Source organism: Emys orbicularis, chromosome 13 (assembly GCF_028017835.1).
Source record: "Emys orbicularis isolate rEmyOrb1 chromosome 13, rEmyOrb1.hap1, whole genome shotgun sequence".
Classification (NCBI taxonomy): Eukaryota; Metazoa; Chordata; order Testudines; family Emydidae; genus Emys; species Emys orbicularis.
Window position 1 is genome coordinate 23,925,599 of NC_088695.1, and position 17,927 is coordinate 23,943,525.

A 17,927-nucleotide genomic window follows, 5' to 3' on the forward strand; every position below is an offset into this window, starting at 1 on the left:
CTCCTTTCCCTCTTCCATCAGGCACGTGCACTTCCCAGACAGCCATGTAAAAGAAGGGGGAGGTGCCCCAGATGTTTCATACATTCTCTGCCTGTCAATATGCATGATAACGCCAAAAACTAGAGTGACATGTGCAGCCTCAACCGTTATTGCTATCTGCAGCTGAAGCACACAGATGGATAGTTAATCCTAAGGACATTCCAGTTCATTGCCAGCATTTAATTATGATCTAATTCCTTATACACAAAGAGGCCCAAGATGGTTATATGACAGGTGCTCAGGCTGGGAGCTCAGAATACTTGCAGTGTAATAATGATTCTGGATACACTTTCACTTTGAGCTGGAAATGAACTTGCAAAGAATTACAAACTCCCGCATATTTTGTTCTTTTGGGCACAGTATTTCACAAACCAATCTAAATGGGAAAGAAATATCTGAAACTTCCAGCTTGTTCTGATTTTAAATACAGCGTTTCATCTTAAATCACTTTCTAGCACGAATGCCATAGCACAGCCCCTCCTTCACACATTTCTGTCCTTTTGAGTCACTTCTTACTAAGTCAACATTAAAACAAATTCCAAAGCCCCGCTCAGCTGCCCCTTCAGGATCAGATTCTGTTTCACTTTTTGTCAGTTTCCCATGAAATAACCCAGCATAATCCAGGCACTTAATTCCCTATTCAAACAATTCCAGTCCCATAACTCCATGGACCTCGTAGAGCAAGGGGCCCTGAGGAAAGCAGATGCTGCTGGCTCTGCAGACCCACCATTGCAGTTTCAGCAATACCCAAGGAGCCGTTATAATGGTATTTAAAATCATGTTAATATTAAGTTCATTAAAGGAACCTTGTTTACTCAACTATTTCTAAATAGTTTATATGTAGAATTCCCAGCTTTTGAGAAGTCTGGCTATACTGAATTTTACTATTGCTTCTAAATGTGTGTATTTTAATTGTATTTTTATTCATTTGTGAAATAAAATGATAACAGTGTAATCATAGGTGCCATAACGAAGGGTGCTGGAGGTGCTGCTGCGCCCCCTGGGTTGAAGAGGTTTCCATCAGATACAGGGTTTACAGTTTGATTCTATGGCTCTCAGCACCCCCACTGTACAAATTGTTCCAGCACCCCTGACTGTAATTATAGTAAATTAAAAGAGGCAAATCTTCTAAGAGTAACTATTGCAAACAGTCCAGAAAAAAGACAAATGCAGAGAACTGATAGGTAAGGTTCCATGGGAAGAAAATCTAAGAGAAATAGGACTTCAGAAGATCTGGCAGTTTTTAGAGGAGACAATATTAAAGGCACAACTGCATACTATCCTGATGTGAAGATAGGCAAAATAGAAAGAGGCCAATATGGCTGCATCAGGACTTCCTTGGCGACCTGAAAATCAAAAAGGAATCTTACAAAAAGTGGACAAATTGCTAGCAAAGAGTACAAAAGAATAGCACAAGCATATAGGGACAAAATCAGAAAGACTAAGGCAGCAAATGAGTTATACATAGCAAGGGACATGACAAGCAATAAGAAGAGCTTCTGTGAGTACATTAGGAGCTAGAGAAAGAGAAAGGAAAGTGTAGGTCCACTCCCCAGCAGAGAAGGAGAGCTAATAACAGATGACAGCACTAAGGCTGAGGTGTTTAATGCCTATTTTGCTTCAGTCTTCACTGGAAGGTTAATTGTGACCAGATGCTTAACACAATTAATATTGACAAGGGGGGAGGAACACAAGCCAGAGTAGGGAAAGAACAGGTTAAAGACCACTTAGATAAATTAGATGTATTCAAATCAGCAGGGCCTGACGAAATTCATCCTAGGATACTTAAGAAGCTAGATGAAGCTATCTCAGAACTGTTAGCAATCATCTTTGAGAGCTCCTGGAGGTTGGGTGAGGGCAGGGGAAGGGTAAACATAGTACCTGTCTTTAAAAAGGGGAAGAAAGAGGACCCAGAGAATTATAGGCCAGTCAGCCTAACTTAGATACCTGGAAATACACTGGAACAAATTATTAAAGAATTGATTTGTAAGTACACCTCTACCTCGATATAACGCTGTCCTCGGGAGCCAAAAAATCTTACCGCGTTATAGGTGAAACCGCATTATGTCGAACTTGCTTTGATCTGCTGGAGCACACAGCCCTGCCCCCCCCCCCCCCGAGCGCTGCTTTACCGTGTTACATCCGAATTCGTGTTATATTGGGTCATGTTATATCGGGGTAGAGGTGTAGCTAGAGGATAACAGGATTATAAGGAAAAGCCAGCATGGATTTGTCAAGACCAGATCTTGCCAAAACAACTTAATTTCCTTCTTTGACAGGGTTACTGGCCTAGTGGATAGAGGGGTGAGACCATAAGCACCCCTGTATTCACACCCTATACAGTACTGCAATGATATTTGTACAAACAATGCCTTCTGTGGTATCATTTGAAAACTAACACCACAATGGTCAATAATATCATCGTGGAATACATGTGAGAATGCTGCATGTGGAGTTGTGGCTGTCCTCTGATACTGTGTTTTAAACTCTATATTTGAACAAGGTAGAAATAGGTCTGCCCAGGTCTTGAATACAAATTAAGGAGGGTAAGAGAAAGCCTGGAGCACTGGGCCTGGTACAAGAGCTGAGGCCTGAACCAGAGGCTGTGAACCAAAGTCAGGCCGTGTATTAAAGCAGACATGTACAAATTCACTGCCCAGTACATGAACTTGGCAAAGTTGTTGCTAGTGTATTAGGCATATTTACATAAATCTATTCCAGTTAGTTCAGATACATCTCAATCTAGTACAAGATAAGATGGTTTGACAGAATAATGAATAGAGATGTTTTGTTCAAGATTTCAGGAACAAAGGGAGGTAACAAACAGATGTCATGAAATACGTAAGGTGGTGTGTATGTTAGTTGTTTGTTTTAGCCTATAAATGTCGGGGTATTCTGCCTTAATTCTTTGCGTGGCCTAGGGGACGGCAGAAACTCCTGCTGCCCACTGAGCCATGCCTTGCTACGAGGCACTCATGTGTCTGTGTACCAGTAACCACAGAGTCAGGGCACTAATACTGTGCCTAGGAGGCAATAAACTTGGCTGAGTGCCTTTGTCACTGAACTGTGCCTGTGGTCTTTCTTTATGAGTAACACTGAAGTCTGCTGAATGAGCAGGCTACCTTATTGGCTGCTCCAAGGACAGAAGCAGTGGGCAGCCTGAGCAGCAGTACTAACGCAATGACATTCCAGCCTTCGGCAATTAACAACACTGGTTAGTACTGTTGAGGTCTGCTAAACTAGCTATCTGCACAAAACTGGACAGCACACTGAAAGAACACACACAACTACACAAGCCAACTGACAACAACCAGCGACAATGGAATAGCAATTTACACATGTAGTACATTGAACTATCAAAGCTCACAGGGTGGGTGGGGAATCAGCATGTCTGGATCGTAAAAAAAAAAAAGTATTTTCTTGTCTAACCAGCCTGGTTGCCAAGCAGAGACAATGAAGGTACATTTACATAAAAGATAAACAAAGGCATCAAGCTAACGAGGAGGTCAGCGGTGTGTACAAGAATAAAAATTTGGCCGCTTTTGGAGATGTGCTTTCTGTGCTTCCCACGGTGGGAGGAACATAAGAACGGACATACTGAGTCAGACCAAAGTTCCAGCTAGCCTGGTATCCTGTCTTCCGATAGTGGCCAATGCCAGGTGCCCCAGAGGGAATGAACAGAACAGATAATCATCAAGTGATCTACACCCTGTCACCCATTCCCAGCTTCTGGCAAACAGAGTCTAGAATCACCATCCCTGCCCATCCTGGCTAATAGCCATTGATGGACCTATCCTCCATGAATTTATCTAGTTCTTTTTTTAACCCTGTTATAGTCTTGGCCTTCACAACATCCTCTGGCAAGGAGTTCCACAGGTTAACTGTGCGTTGTGTGGGGGGAAAAAATACTTCCTTTTGTTTGTTTTAAACCTGCTGCTTATTAATTTCATTTGGTGACCCCTAGCTCTTGTGTTATGAGAAGGAGTAAATAGTACTTCCTTATTTACTTTCTCCACACCAATCATGATTTTATAGACCTTTATCACATCCCCCCTTAGTCATCTCTTTTCCAAGCTGAAAAGTCCCAGTTTTATTAATCTCTCCTCATATGGCAGCTGTTCCATACCTCTAATCATTTTTGTTGCTCTTTTCTGATCCTTTTCCAATTCCAATATATCTTTTTTGAGAAGGAGCAACCACATCTGCACACAGTATTCAAAATGTGGGCAAACCATGGATTTATATAGAGGCAATATGATATTTTCTGTTTTATTATCTATCCCTTTCTTAATGATTCCCAGCATTCTGCTCATTTTTTTTATTGCTGCTGCACGTTGAGTGGATGTTTTCAGAGAACTATCCACAATGATTCCAAGATCTCTTTCTTGAGTGGTAACAGCTAATTTAGACCCCATCATTTTATATGTATAGTTGGGATTATGTTTTCCAATGTGCATTACTTTGAATTCATCAATATTGAATTTCATATGCCATTTTGTTACTCAGTCACCCAGTTTTGAGAGATCCTTTTGTAGCTCTTTGCAGTCTGCCTGGGACTTAACTACCTTGAATAGTTTTGTATCATCTGCAAATGTTCCCATCTCAATGTTTACCCCTTTTTCCAGATCATTTATGAATATGTTGAATAGGACTGGGCCCAGTACAGACCGCTGGGGGACACCACTATTTACCTCTCGCCATTCTGAAAACTGATCATTTATTCGTACCCTTTGTCTCCTATCTTTTAACCAGTTAGCAATCAATGAGAGGACCTTCCCTCTTAACCCATGACTACTTATTATTCTGAAAATCTAAATACACTATATCCACTGGATCCCCCTTGTCCACATGCTTGTTGATTCCCTCAAATAATTCTAGTAGATTGGTGAGGCATGATTTCCCTTTACAAAAAACATGTTGACTCTTCCCCTACGTGTCTGACAATTTTGTTCTTTACTATAGTTTCAACCAGTTTGCTCGGTACTGAAGTTAGGCTTACCAGCCTGTAATTGCCGGGGTCACCTCTGAAGCCCTTTTTAAAAATTGGTGTCACATTAGCTATCCTCCAGTCATTTGGTACTGAAGCTGATTTAAATTATAGGTTACAGCTACAGTTAGTAGTCCTTCAATTTCACATTTGAGTTCCTTCAGAATTATTGGGTGAATACCACCTGGTCCTGGTGACTTATTACTTTTTAGTTTATCAGTTTGTTCCAAAACCTCCTCTGACGACACCTCAATCAGGGACCGTTCCTCAGATCTGTCACCTAAAAAGAATGACTCAGGTTTGGGAATCTCCCTCATATCCTCAACCGTGAAGACCAATGCAAAGAATTCATTTAGTTTCTCTGCAATGGCCTTATCGTCCTTGAGTGCTCCTTTAGCATCTCAATCGTCCAGTGGCCCCACTGGTTGTTTAGCAGGCTTACTGCTTCTGATGTACTTAAAATTTTTTGCTATTACTTTTTGAGTCTTTGGCTAGCTGTTCTTCAAATTCTTTTTTGGCCTTCCTAATTATATTTTTACACTTCATTTGCCAGAGTTTATGCTCCTTTCTATTTGCCTCACTAGAATTTAACTTCCACTTTTTAAAGGATGCCTTTTTGCCTCTCACTGCTTCTCTTACTTTGTTGTTTAGCCATGGTGGCACTTTTTTTGGTTCTCTTACTATGTTTTTTTAATTTGGGGTACACATTTAAGTTGAGCCTCTAGTATGGTGTCTTTAAAAAGTTTCCATGAAGCTCAGAGAGATTGTACTTTTGGTGCTTTACCTTTTAATTTCTGTTTAACTAACTTCCTCATTTTTGTGTCATTCCCCTTTGTGAAATTAAATGCTACAGTGTTGGGCTGCTGTGGTGTTTTCCCTGCCACAGGGATGTTAAATTTAATTATATTATGGTCACTATTACCAAGCTGTCCACTTTATTCACCTCTTGGACCAGATCATGTGTTCCACTTAGGACTAAATCAAGAATTGCCTCTCCTCTTGTGGGTTCCAGGACTAGCAGCATCAAGAAGCTGCCTCTCCCCCCACCATCACCCCTTGGCCAGAGGAGCTGCCTTTCCCTGCTGCAGCCCTGGCACCGGTGGAGCTGGCTGTCCCTCCCTCCCCCCCACAGCCCTTGGGCCAGAGGAGCTGGCTCCCCCCCGGTGGCCAGAGTTGCTGCCTCTCCCTGCTGAGGCCCTGGCACCAGTGGATCTGGCTCTCCCTCCCACCCTCCGCAGCCGCAGGGCCAGAGGAGTTTGCTCTCCCCATTGCGGCCCCAGAGGAATTCTGTGCCCCTGACCATTTGTACATCGTCACACTTGAGTTGGCCACACATGCATGCACTGTACAGCATGCTGCGATCTGGCCAGAAGGTAGTCACATGTCACGTAATGCTCTATGACATTGGAAGGCACCTCTAGACAGGCTTCTGCAGGGAAAGGAATGTGTATGGATAGCTCCGTGCTGCAAACTTCCTCCTAATTTTTATTTAAGTTACTTTTTAAAGAACAGCAGTGACTTTGGGAACCTGAGAGGCATTGTTTGCAGGCAGAAATGAGTTTGCCTGTACAGCGCTATTGCTCTTGGAGATGAGCTATCTCCTGATCACATTTCAAACTAATCAAACAACCGTAAGGGTTAGCTCTCCAACCATGGTTCGTACCGTCAGATTATCTCACGGAATTTTGAAAGTGTTCAGAAATCATCCACTGGAAGAATATGTCAATAAAGAATACATTTGAGTCATGTTTTGAACCTGGAAAAACACAATTCTGATTAGAAGATATTCAGTCTGCTGAATTTGCCTGCAAATCGTTTTACAAATCAGAGTTTTAGACAAGAATTTGTATTCTGTGTTGTAATTGAAATCAATATATTTGAAAATGGAGAAAACATCAAAAATATTTAAATAAATGGTATTCTATTATTCTTTAACAGTACGATTCATCGCATTATTTTTTTTAATCGTGCGATTAATCATTATTATTTTTTTAATAACTTGACAGCCCTAGTCTTAAACAATAGTTTAAAGCATGGTGCCTGTAATGGACTGCTAAACTGTATTATATTGTTCAGCCACTAGGTGACGATGTGTGTAATATCCCTTATGTGGGCAGACAAGGTGGACTGACTTATGTCAGTGAAATAGAGCCACATGGCTACAACAACACTGCAAACATACATTACTTAAGCTCACAACAGCCATACCTGGCAGAGCATTGAAGGCTCTTATAGTCAACACATCTGGTATGCATCTCACTCAGAAGGGAGCTCCATATCCATGTACAAGAGCCTAATCTGGTAGTAGCAGCCCTGCAACCTACCTTGCACACAGTGTACATGACATGGTGTCAGGAGTAAACTAGCGCCAGAAGAGAACAGAAATCGAAGGAAAACAGCACCAAAGCAAATAGAAGAAATAAAGCAATGAAGGTTGCAGGATCTCATCACCATGCTGCTCTTCAATGTCCTAGAGAACTTCAGCTTTGACAGCCCTTCAGAATGGACAGAGTGGAAGCAGCATTTTGCAAGATTTTGAATTGCTGTGAAACTCTATAAGGAAACTGAGGATGTTCAGGTATCATCATTAATTTATGCTAAAGGGAAGCAAACAGAGCATATCTTTAAATCCTTTGACTTTATTGAAGACAGTCACAAAGATGACTATGAAAGAGTTTGTGCTATGTTTGATGAATACTTTATATCTGAGAGAAATATCATTCATGAAAGAGCATGTTTTCAACAGCGATTTCAAAGGCTAGGGGAAAAGATTGAATGTTTTATAAGAGCTCTGCATGCATTGGCCCAAAACTGATTTTGGAACTGCAAAACATGAAAATATCAGAGACAGGCTGGTTGTCAGCCACTATAACAGGGTTGGGCAAACTTTTTGGCCTGAGGGCCACATCGGGTTTCCAAAATTGTATGGAGGGCCAGTTAGGGGAGGCTGTGCCTCCCCAAACAGCCAGGCGTGGCCTGGCCCCCACCCCCTATCCGACTGCCCCCTGACAGCCCCCCCCGGGACCCCTGCCCCATCCACCCCTCCCTGTCCCTGGACTGCCCCCGGGTCCCCCACCCCTGACTGCCCCTCGCCACCTCATCCAACCCCTCCTCTCATTCCTGACTGCCCCCCCAGGACCCCTGCCCCTCCAACCACCTCTTCTCCCTGACCGCCCCCAGAATCCCTGCCCCTGACTGTCCCCCGCCACCCCATCCAACCCCTCCTCTCATTCCTGACTGCCCCCCCAAGGCCCCTGCCCCCATTCAACCCCCCTGTTCCCTGCCCTCTGACCACCCCCACCCCTATCCACACCCCCGCCCCCTGACGACCACCCCGAACTCCCCTGCCCTCTATCCAACCTCCCCTGCTCCCTGCCCCCTTACCGCCCTGCCTGGAGCACTGGTGGCTGGCGTCACTACAGCCATGCCGCCCAGAGCACCAGGATAGGCAGCCATGCCACCCGGCTGGAGCCAGCCAAGCCACCGCGCAGCACAGAGCACCAGGTCAGGCCCTGGCTCTGCAGCTGGGCTGCCTGGCAAGAGCTCGCCGCCCAGAGCATTGTACAGAGAAAATGATTGGTTAATGATTTTTGCATAGACATGCTTTGAGTAAAATAATTGGTTAAGGTATGGATAAGAAGAACTCTCATTTTAACTATACCATGAGGGTCAGAAAACAAGCTCATTGGAACTTAACTCTGGGATACAGCTCAAGACCAAAGCTGCTAGGATTTTTAACCTCTGCTCAACTAGACTGTGTAGAAGCTGGAGCCCTGGAGATCGGATCCTGACTGACCATTGGGAGACATAATCTGTTTTATTGGGAGAGGTGAGCATTAAACACTTAGTGTGTGTGTAACCCTTCTGCCCCTCTGAGTTGGCAGCAACAAGGGCCGGGTTCTGTATCTAGGGGTTCCACTTCAATAACACAATGCAAAACCGGCTCAAGCCCCCACCCAGTGACCTGGGACAATTACATACCACCCCCCGGGCGCCTCTAGGAGGCAATACTTCCCCTCTCGCAAGCACGGAGTCTGAGTGTAGCAAAAGCCTTTTAATAAAGGAGGGAAACAATGCGGCATCATGGGGAAACACCACAAACAGGATTCATAACACAAACCATGAGCAAAAGACCCATCTCCAAGTAAGTTTGGCAGTGTCCTTTTCCCCTCAGGGTCTTAAGTCCAATCACCCCAAAGTCCAACAGCCCCAAAGTCTCTGTCCCTGGTCAGTGCCGCCCCAGAGTTCAAAAGTTTATCTGCAGAGTTTTATCCCCCAACCTGGGTGGAAATGGGGGGGGGCACATGGCGTGTTAATGGGCACCTTACGTGTTCCGGGGCCGACTGCCCCGCCTCTCCGTGGAGTTCTGCTGCAGCCTTCACCACAAACGGCTCCGCTCTACCAGCCACTCCTCCAGCCATCCCGTGAGCCGCTACAGCTGTCCCTGCAAACTGCTCTGCTCCGCTCGCTGTTCCGTGGGCCGCGCCAACCCTCCCACAAACTGCTCCACTCTGCCAGACACTCCACCAGCTGTCCCCGCAAACTGCTCAGCTTCGCTCCAACCGTCCCGCAAACTGCTCCACTCTACCAGCCGCTTAGCAATATATCTTCAGGCTCCCCCACTAGTTAACACAGTACTCAGTGATCTCAGCACAGTAATTTTAGCTCTTTTAGTGATTTCAACTTGTAGTAGGGGAGCCCCAGTGCTGGTGCACCATTAGCCCAAAGTGAATTCAACTCAGCAGTCTCTAGCTAGACTCTTAATGGAATCAAAATTAGCTCTGCTATTCAACAGTGGAGAGAGAAGGAAGTGCAATTGGTGTTCCAGGCCCTCAAAAGGGGCCCAGACCATCAGGTACACATACCTGGCCCCAACCTCTCTCAATTCACTGGGTTTTGGAACCCATGTCTCTTGTCTAGCGAGTGCTATTTAGGTGATGGGGAGACCCTCTGTCATAAAACAGATTCATTGTCCTTGATTCACATAATCAGGGTAACAACATTTTATTCCTCCTGCCCCAATAACAGAGAATCTGGGGATCCCACAGCTGCCAAAGTGACCATTTTGGGCTGCCGTGGGCTCATGCTAGGTGGGGTGGGTGTGCCTATGCAAACAAGATCAGCCCCTGAAGTTCTTTTCCACACTCGCCATAATTCATCACCAGATGTCAGGGTAGAACTCATCCTGACTCTGCTTACATGTGTATTCTGCTGATTGTTGATTGCTAATAAATACATGTACATGTTTAAGAATATTTACTGTGTGATAAAGGTTCTTTTACTGGGAAAAGGTCCCATTAACCTGTAGAGGGCCATTGCACCCAGAGTGGGGGGGAGAAAGCTCTAAATTGTGCTGGTAAAGGTTAACAGATAAAAACCTTTCTCAGCAGCTATAAATAAAAATAGACTTACTCTGTGTACTGCTTTGCTACTTGAATAGCCGTCTGAGATGGTGAGACAGCAAAACCAAGAGCAACTTCCCAAACTTGAAAAACAAGTAACTAGCTTTAGAAGCTGTTAACAGATGCAACATGAGTGCTACAAGTCATTACCATAAAAACACTGAGGCAAGGAGAGAAAATTCTCAGGATAACCGGACAAGTTCAAGTCAAACACCAAAGCCTTACAGCCCAAATGCACAAGACATGGAAAAATTCCTAGTCCAACAGATGTATGTTTCACCAAAGGTGCAAAGTAATAAGTGCACAAAATATGCAGATTTTGGATCTGTTTGCACCAAAGCAGTCAGGGAGTTAACTAATATTACAGACAATCAATATCCCTTCGATCTATCATGTATGATGACACAAAGTCTGCCTAGAGAATGAAAGTGAATATTGACTTTAAAGTTGACTCTGAAGTGGACATTTCAGAAAGGATTTACAATCACTTTGAACCCCTCTCAAAGCAGAAATCACCTGACACAGTCATGAATTGCCTTGGAGATATTCTGAACTACATGGGCCAGTTCTCCACAGAAAGAACTTGCAAAGACAAAAGCTTTGCATTCAAAGGATCATAGGATCAAAGGATCACAGACCAACAGCTTTCTCTGCAATGCATGGCAGCCATGATGGGCCTAGTGAGAAAAGTGGAAAAATTCAGTGGAATATTTGGTGATATTGGACTTTTGAAAGGAGCTCTGGCAGTGATGAGCTCCCCAAATCCTAATAACCGGTTCCCTATCGGGTCCTCGGCGGCACTTCGGTGGTGGTGGTGGGGGGGCCTTCACTCACTCCGGGTTTTCAGCAGCATTTCGGCAGCGGGTCCTTCACCCGGAGCGAGTGAAGACCCCCCCGCCGCCAAAGTGCCACCGAAGACCTGGTAGGGAACCGCGCGGTGAGTACAAGCCCCACGTGCCTGTCTCCTCCCCCCCCCATCCGAACCCAACCCACGTCCTGCCCCCGACTGCCCCCCTCAGAACCCACAACCCATCAACCCCCCGCTCCTTGTCCCCTGACCACCCCCTCCCGAGACCCCCCCACCCTAACTGTCCCCCAGGACCCCACCCCCTACCCAACTCGCCCCGATCCCTGTCCCCTGACTGCCCCGACCCCATCCACCACCCCCGGACAGACCCCCGAAACTCCCACGCCTACCCAACCCCCCCCCCGTTCCCCATCCCCTGACCACCCCTCCAGAACCTCTGCCCCCTCCAACCGCTCCCTGCCCCTTATCTAACCTCTTCTCCCAGCCCCGGCCTGGCCCCCTTACCATGCTGCTCAAAGAGGCAGGAGCTGCAGAGCTGCCCAGAGTGCTGGCGCCGGCGGCGTGGCGCGCTGGGGCTCTGCGAGAGGGGGGGAAGCGGGGGAGGGGCCGGGGGAACCTCCCCAGCTGGGAGCTCAGGTGGGCCGGACAGGACGGTCCCGCGCACTGGATGTGGCCCGCGGACAGGCCCACCCGCCGGCCCCTTTACAATCGGTTCTACACCGGCTTCTAAATGTAACAACCGGTTCTTGCGAACCGGTGCGAACCGGCTCCAGCTCACCATTGAGCTCCGGTACAAATAACAATGCTGAACCGTACAGTGTGCATACACCTCACCGGATTCCTATCCATTACTTCATAAAGTGGAAACTGAGTTAAAGAAAATGGAGCAGCTTGGCATTATTTGAGAAAAATCTTTCAGCCAACAGCATGGTGTGCCCCAATGGTACCAGTTAAAAAGAAAAATGGAAAAAAAATACAAAACGGAGTGGATTCTAAATGACTTAAAGAAGCAGTTGTGAGAGAAAAATATATTCTCCCAACATTGGATGGCTTCTTCCCCAAAGTGAAAGGAGCTACAGTATTCTCCAAGCTGGATACCTTGCATGGATTCTGGAAAATTGCTTTAGCCAAAAAAGTCCTAAACTGACTTCATTTATCACACCCTTTGGGAGATTTTGCTCTTGAAGGTTACCTTTTGGGATTACCAGTGCACCTGAAATTTTCCAAAGAAAGATGGCAGAACTGTTAACAGACACAAATGGACATAGTTTTCATGGGCAATATTTTGGTATATGAGACTTAGATGGAAAAAACACTACCAAATTCTAAGCCTAATCAGCCAGTTCAGACTGAAGCTAAACAAGAAAAATTGCATTTTCCACCTACCCCAAATAAAGTTTTGGGGACAGACATCTCCCTACTCCTACTCAATTTTACCTGTGCATACCTCCAAGAGTTGCATTAGCCCTCTTCGGCACAGCATCACTCACAAGTCACTGCTTTCCAGGGTGAAGTCCCCCATTCTGTAAGTATGACCTACATTCCCTCCCTAGTTGTAGATCTTGCATTTGGCTGTTTTAAAACATGTTGTTTTAATGAATCCAGCTTACCAAGAAATCAAGACGTCTCTGTATAACAGACCTGTCCTCATCACTATTTGCCCCTGCGCCAATTTTTGTGTGCCTTCTGCAGACTTTACCAGCATGAGTCTGTATTTTCTTCCACATCATTGTTGAAGTTACAGAATAGCACTGGGCTAAAGGCAGATCTCTGTGGTACCCCACTTGGAACATGTCCTCTGGATGATGTCTCCCCATTATTGATTACTTTTAGAAATCTGTCAGCCTTTAATTCAAGTAATGTACATGGCACTGCTCTTGTATTTTTAATTAGATTAAAATTAATGATTGAGTGATTTTAAGATAATTCTATTTGTTTTAAAGCCCAGATTAATGTAGGCCCTGGCTAGTTTTGAGACATACTCCTGGAGCTTCACCTAAATGGGTGTCTGTTCTCAAATGCCATCCTCCCTTAAGGGACACCACATCAGCCTTTAGAGCAGTGTTTTTGCTGTGGTGTGCCCTAGGTTGTGCAAATCTGCCATTAATTTCAGTATTTCTGCCCCACTTTAAAAAAAAGCCTTATTTCTCCTAAATGTGTGGTTTTAGACTTTGAAAAGTGTTCTATTTCCTCTGGTTATGAATGTATTTTATCTGTGTGCCCCAGAAGAAGTGACTGAGGAATAAAAAGCTTATGATCATATTATTATTTCTCATCAAAAATTGTGGTTTCAACTACTTCTTTAGAGCAGGATAAGATATTTCCCCTGGGGAAGAAGGCAGCCTCTGATGTTGCTGGCTACAGTTTATAGTGAGTGGCATTTCTTCCCTCTCATGCATGTATAATCTTTCTGCCCGTTTCTGTTTATAGAAATCAACTGATCTTATATAATCAGACCCAGGAGGCCTGGTAAAAACAATCTCTTGCATTATTTCAATATTACATGGATTCTGTTAAAAGGCAAGTTGGTAACTATATTAATCAACAAATTTAATCATTGGAAAATAATCATATTATTTATCCTACCAAAGGAAGACAGTGCATGTCAAATCCAGATGACCACCCACATATTTCATTTTTAAAGAAGCATTACAAGCTCCCCAGTTCTAAATAAACCACCACACTGTCTTGAAAACAGTGACCTTCTCGCAAATGAGGTCTTAGTTCAAGCATCATTTGAAATCTCTAATCTGGTTTACCTGTGTTTGGGGGAGAGGGCTGTAAATTGTGTAGTCTCAATTTACAAAATGCACCCTATAATCACTCAGGAACTCACAGGTGCTGGGGAGAGAGAGGCACCAGCACTGGCTCTTCAGCCAACCAGGAGAGCAGCAATAGTGTGCCTCCTTCTCCAGCACCCTGAGGGTGATGGATGCTAACCCTTGCTGGAATCCATGGGGGTGTCGTGAGTTTATAGACTGGATAAATAGGAGACAGGTGAAAAGAGCCTTAAAAGTGAAAACAAGAAATCTGAGCTTGATGTGCCAAATTTTCTGCAGCTTTGTGTATGGCGGCTTACGTAAATAATCTAATGATCTAATTTGCATATATGCAATTAATTTGCATATAACAGTAAAGTCTGGCTTTACAAATATTGTATGGCTTTAGTGCTTGTGCAGCCCAAGCGAATGGAGCCTATACCCTACAGGGTATGCTTGCTCCATACATTGCACTACCATCATGGCTCAGCATCAGTCCCGATCTGGGGGGTTTCCTCTGGGCGTCCCATGGCCCCAGCCATTTTTGGCCTCACTGCTGAGTTGGCCTATTAGTGCAAAACACAGTGGGGAGTCTGTGACATGGGAGCTGATGTGAGACCCACGAAACATGTCTCACTCAGAGCCCACCAAACACCCATTAGATGGGGACAATGTTTAATTCCAGCTGAGCTGGGCTGGCTTCAGGCTGGTGCTCTCCATGTGGAAGGTTTTGTAGTGCATTAGCAACACCCCACAGCAGTGTGACAGAATACACCCCTGTAGTCACACCCTACACACCACTGTTATGATCTTTGATGCCTTGTGAGGTATCATTGGAAAACAGATAATTTGCTGAGCAATATTGTCCTGATAAAATGTATGGCAACATTGTATGTGAAAAGTAACAGAGGGTCCTGTGGCACCTTTAAGACTAACAGAAGTATTGGAAGCATAAGCTTTCGTGGGTAAGAACCTCACTTCTTCAGATGCAAGAAGAATCTTGCATCTGAAGAAGTGAGGTTCTTACCCACGAAAGCTTATGCTCCCAATACTTCTGTTAGTCTTAAAGGTGCCACAGGACCCTCTGTTACTTTTTACAGATTCAGACTAACACGGCTACCCCTCTGATACTTGATTGTATGTGAAGTTATAACATTCCCCTGTATGGTGTTATTAACACATGTTCCAAACCCCACAGCCCTAGCCAAACAGAAGTTGGCAAACAGGCTTGTCCTAAATAAAGGAACATGTGCTCAGCTTAATTTGCATCTAAGCAGTAAACAGAGTCATCAAGCAGGAAAGGAAGACAAAGGAAGTTCAAACAGGTGAAAAAACCAGCACAGACTATCCTTCCTCATAGGCTCTCCTTGGCTCCTGGTTCTCAGCTGGCAAGGTTTTTCAAGAGGGGAACTCAAACTATAAAAAGGAGGGACAAACACCCCAAGGCACCCCCTTCCCAATTGCATTCACTGCACCAGAAGTCACAACGGAAGCAAGTGCTGGACTCTGGGGGAGGGGTCCTGACCTGAGAGTTTGGCAAGTAATCTGCTGGAGCATGGGGTGAGAAACTTTGCTTGAATCTAGTATAGTTTGATAAGTTAGGCATTATTAAGCATTTTATCTGTATGTTTCTTTTATGCCTCATTACTTGTACTCACTTAAAATCTCTCTCTTTGTAGTTAATACATTTTTCATTGTTTTATCTAATCCAGTGTGTTCAAGCTGAAGTCTGTGGATCACTACATTTGGGGTAACAAGTTGTGTGCATATTATTCCCTTAAAGGAATAACAGATTCAATGTATTTGTACTGTCTAGGAGAGGGCAGGGCAGGACAAATGTTTCTGGGGGGAAATCTGGGACTGGGAGTGTGTTGGGCTCACCTTGTGGTAATTGTTAAGGCTAGTAAGAGCCAAGGTGTGGCTGGCTGGCTGCAGCACACACAGACGTGGCAGAGAGTGATTTACATGCTGGAGGCTGTTTATGAACAGCAAGGCATTGTAAAGGGCACCCCAGGTTACAGGGCAGAGATGACACAGCTACTCATCAACTCATCAGTCTGGATTGTGCCCTGGTATGTCACAGGCAGCCAGTTTCCAGAAACACTACTGTGATGCTTTGGCGGGTGAGGCTGCTGTCTGGTTAGTAAATCAAGTTCTTCCATAGGCAGCGAGTTCCATACCCATGTGGTGCTCGGGCACCAGCAATATTCAGAACCAGGGGCCCAGCTCCACCAAAATTTGGGGCCGGGTGTCCTTGGCCCCAGCTGCGCCCCCTCCCCCCCCCCCCCCCCGAGTGTCCTGTGGCCTTGACTTTCAGCCCCCGCCCCCCACTCGCCTTTCCCGGGCCGGAGCAGAGCGTGTCTGTCTTTGTCTCCTCCATGCTGCTTCCCTGCAGCAACTGCTGCTGCAGGGTCCTAGTGCCCCCCTCTCCACTGCCAGGGCAGACTGACTCTGAGCCTGCCCTTCCCCTCAAATCCTTCCCTTTTCCGGCAGGACCCTCCACCAGCACAGGGCCCTCCCCCGCCCACAGTCACTGCTCCTGCCCCATGCTGGGCAAGGAGGCAGCCCCATCCCTCATCCCCAGAGAGGCTACAGTCAGGGGCAACAGCAGGGGAGGAGGCGCATGCAGCACCCTCCGGCACCCACCACGGGGGAGGTGAGGGAGATTCCTAGACTGAGAGGGGCCCTAGGTGCACATGCAGTGACAGTGGTTGGCGTGAGTGTGCTGCTGGGGGGCGGGAAAGGGGGGCTCCTCCCCCAGAGCTTGCTGCTGCTGGCAGGAAAAGGGCTGGGGGGAGTCCTCTTCTCTGGCCCCTGTCCCGGAGCAGCCTGCCTGCACCCCAAACTCATCCCCAGCCCTGCCCCACCCCAGAGCCCACACCCCCAGCCAGAGCTTTCACACCCCCCGCCGCACCCTCAACCCTCTGCCCGAGCCCTGAGCCCCTCCAGCACCCCAAACACCTTATCCCCAGTCCCAGCCAGACCCCTCACCCCCCCACTCCTACTCTCGCCCTGAGCCCCTCCCACACCCCAACTCCCCCATTGCCAGCCCCAGATAGAGCCCTCACCCCCTAGACCCCTACTCTTGCCCTGAGCCCCTCCCACACTCCAAACCCCTCATCTGCAGCCACACCCCACAGCCCTCACCCCTGCACCCCATCCCTCTGCACCCCTCCCATCCCCAAACTCCCTCCCAGAACCTGCACCTCCTCCCTCTGCATCCCCAAACTCCCTCCCAGAGCCTGCACCCCAATCCCCTGCCCCAGCCTAGGGCCTGCACCCCAGACCTCCTCCCTCACCCAAACTCCCTCCCAGAGCCTTGGGCGGGGGGGGCGGAGTTTGGGCAGGGGCGGGTTCTGGGCACCACCAAAATTTCTACAAACATGCCACCCCTGGTTCTTACCTATCTGGAGCTTGCATAGGTAGGATCCGTTCACACACACACGTACTCACCCCGGCCCCCTGCTCACACAGGGAACATCAATGTGATCAACCTCCTCCAACAAATCATAGTATTATTGTTTGTATTACCATAGTGCCTAGGAGTCTCAGGCACAGACCAGGGCCTCATTGTGTGAGGTGCTGTTTAAACAAGTCCTGCCCAGACTGCTTAGCATGTTAGTGATGTCCCACACTGTTCTTAAAGGGACAGTCACACCCTTAACTTAAAGCTCCCATTAACAAAAATACAGACTTTAAAAAACATTAACACAACATCCATGTTCACCTCTCAATATCTGCAATATAGAATAATTTCAAAAATTATGCCAGAGCCCTCACAATAATTACATATATTTTCTTCACACATGGCTAGGAGGCAGGTTTGAATCCACAGTCTTAAGACCAGCAGCACAGACATCTAGCATGTCAACTATAGGAGTCCCTGCTGAGGGAGTCCTGCTGTTCTGTGATCTGTGAGGCTCAGCCCCTAG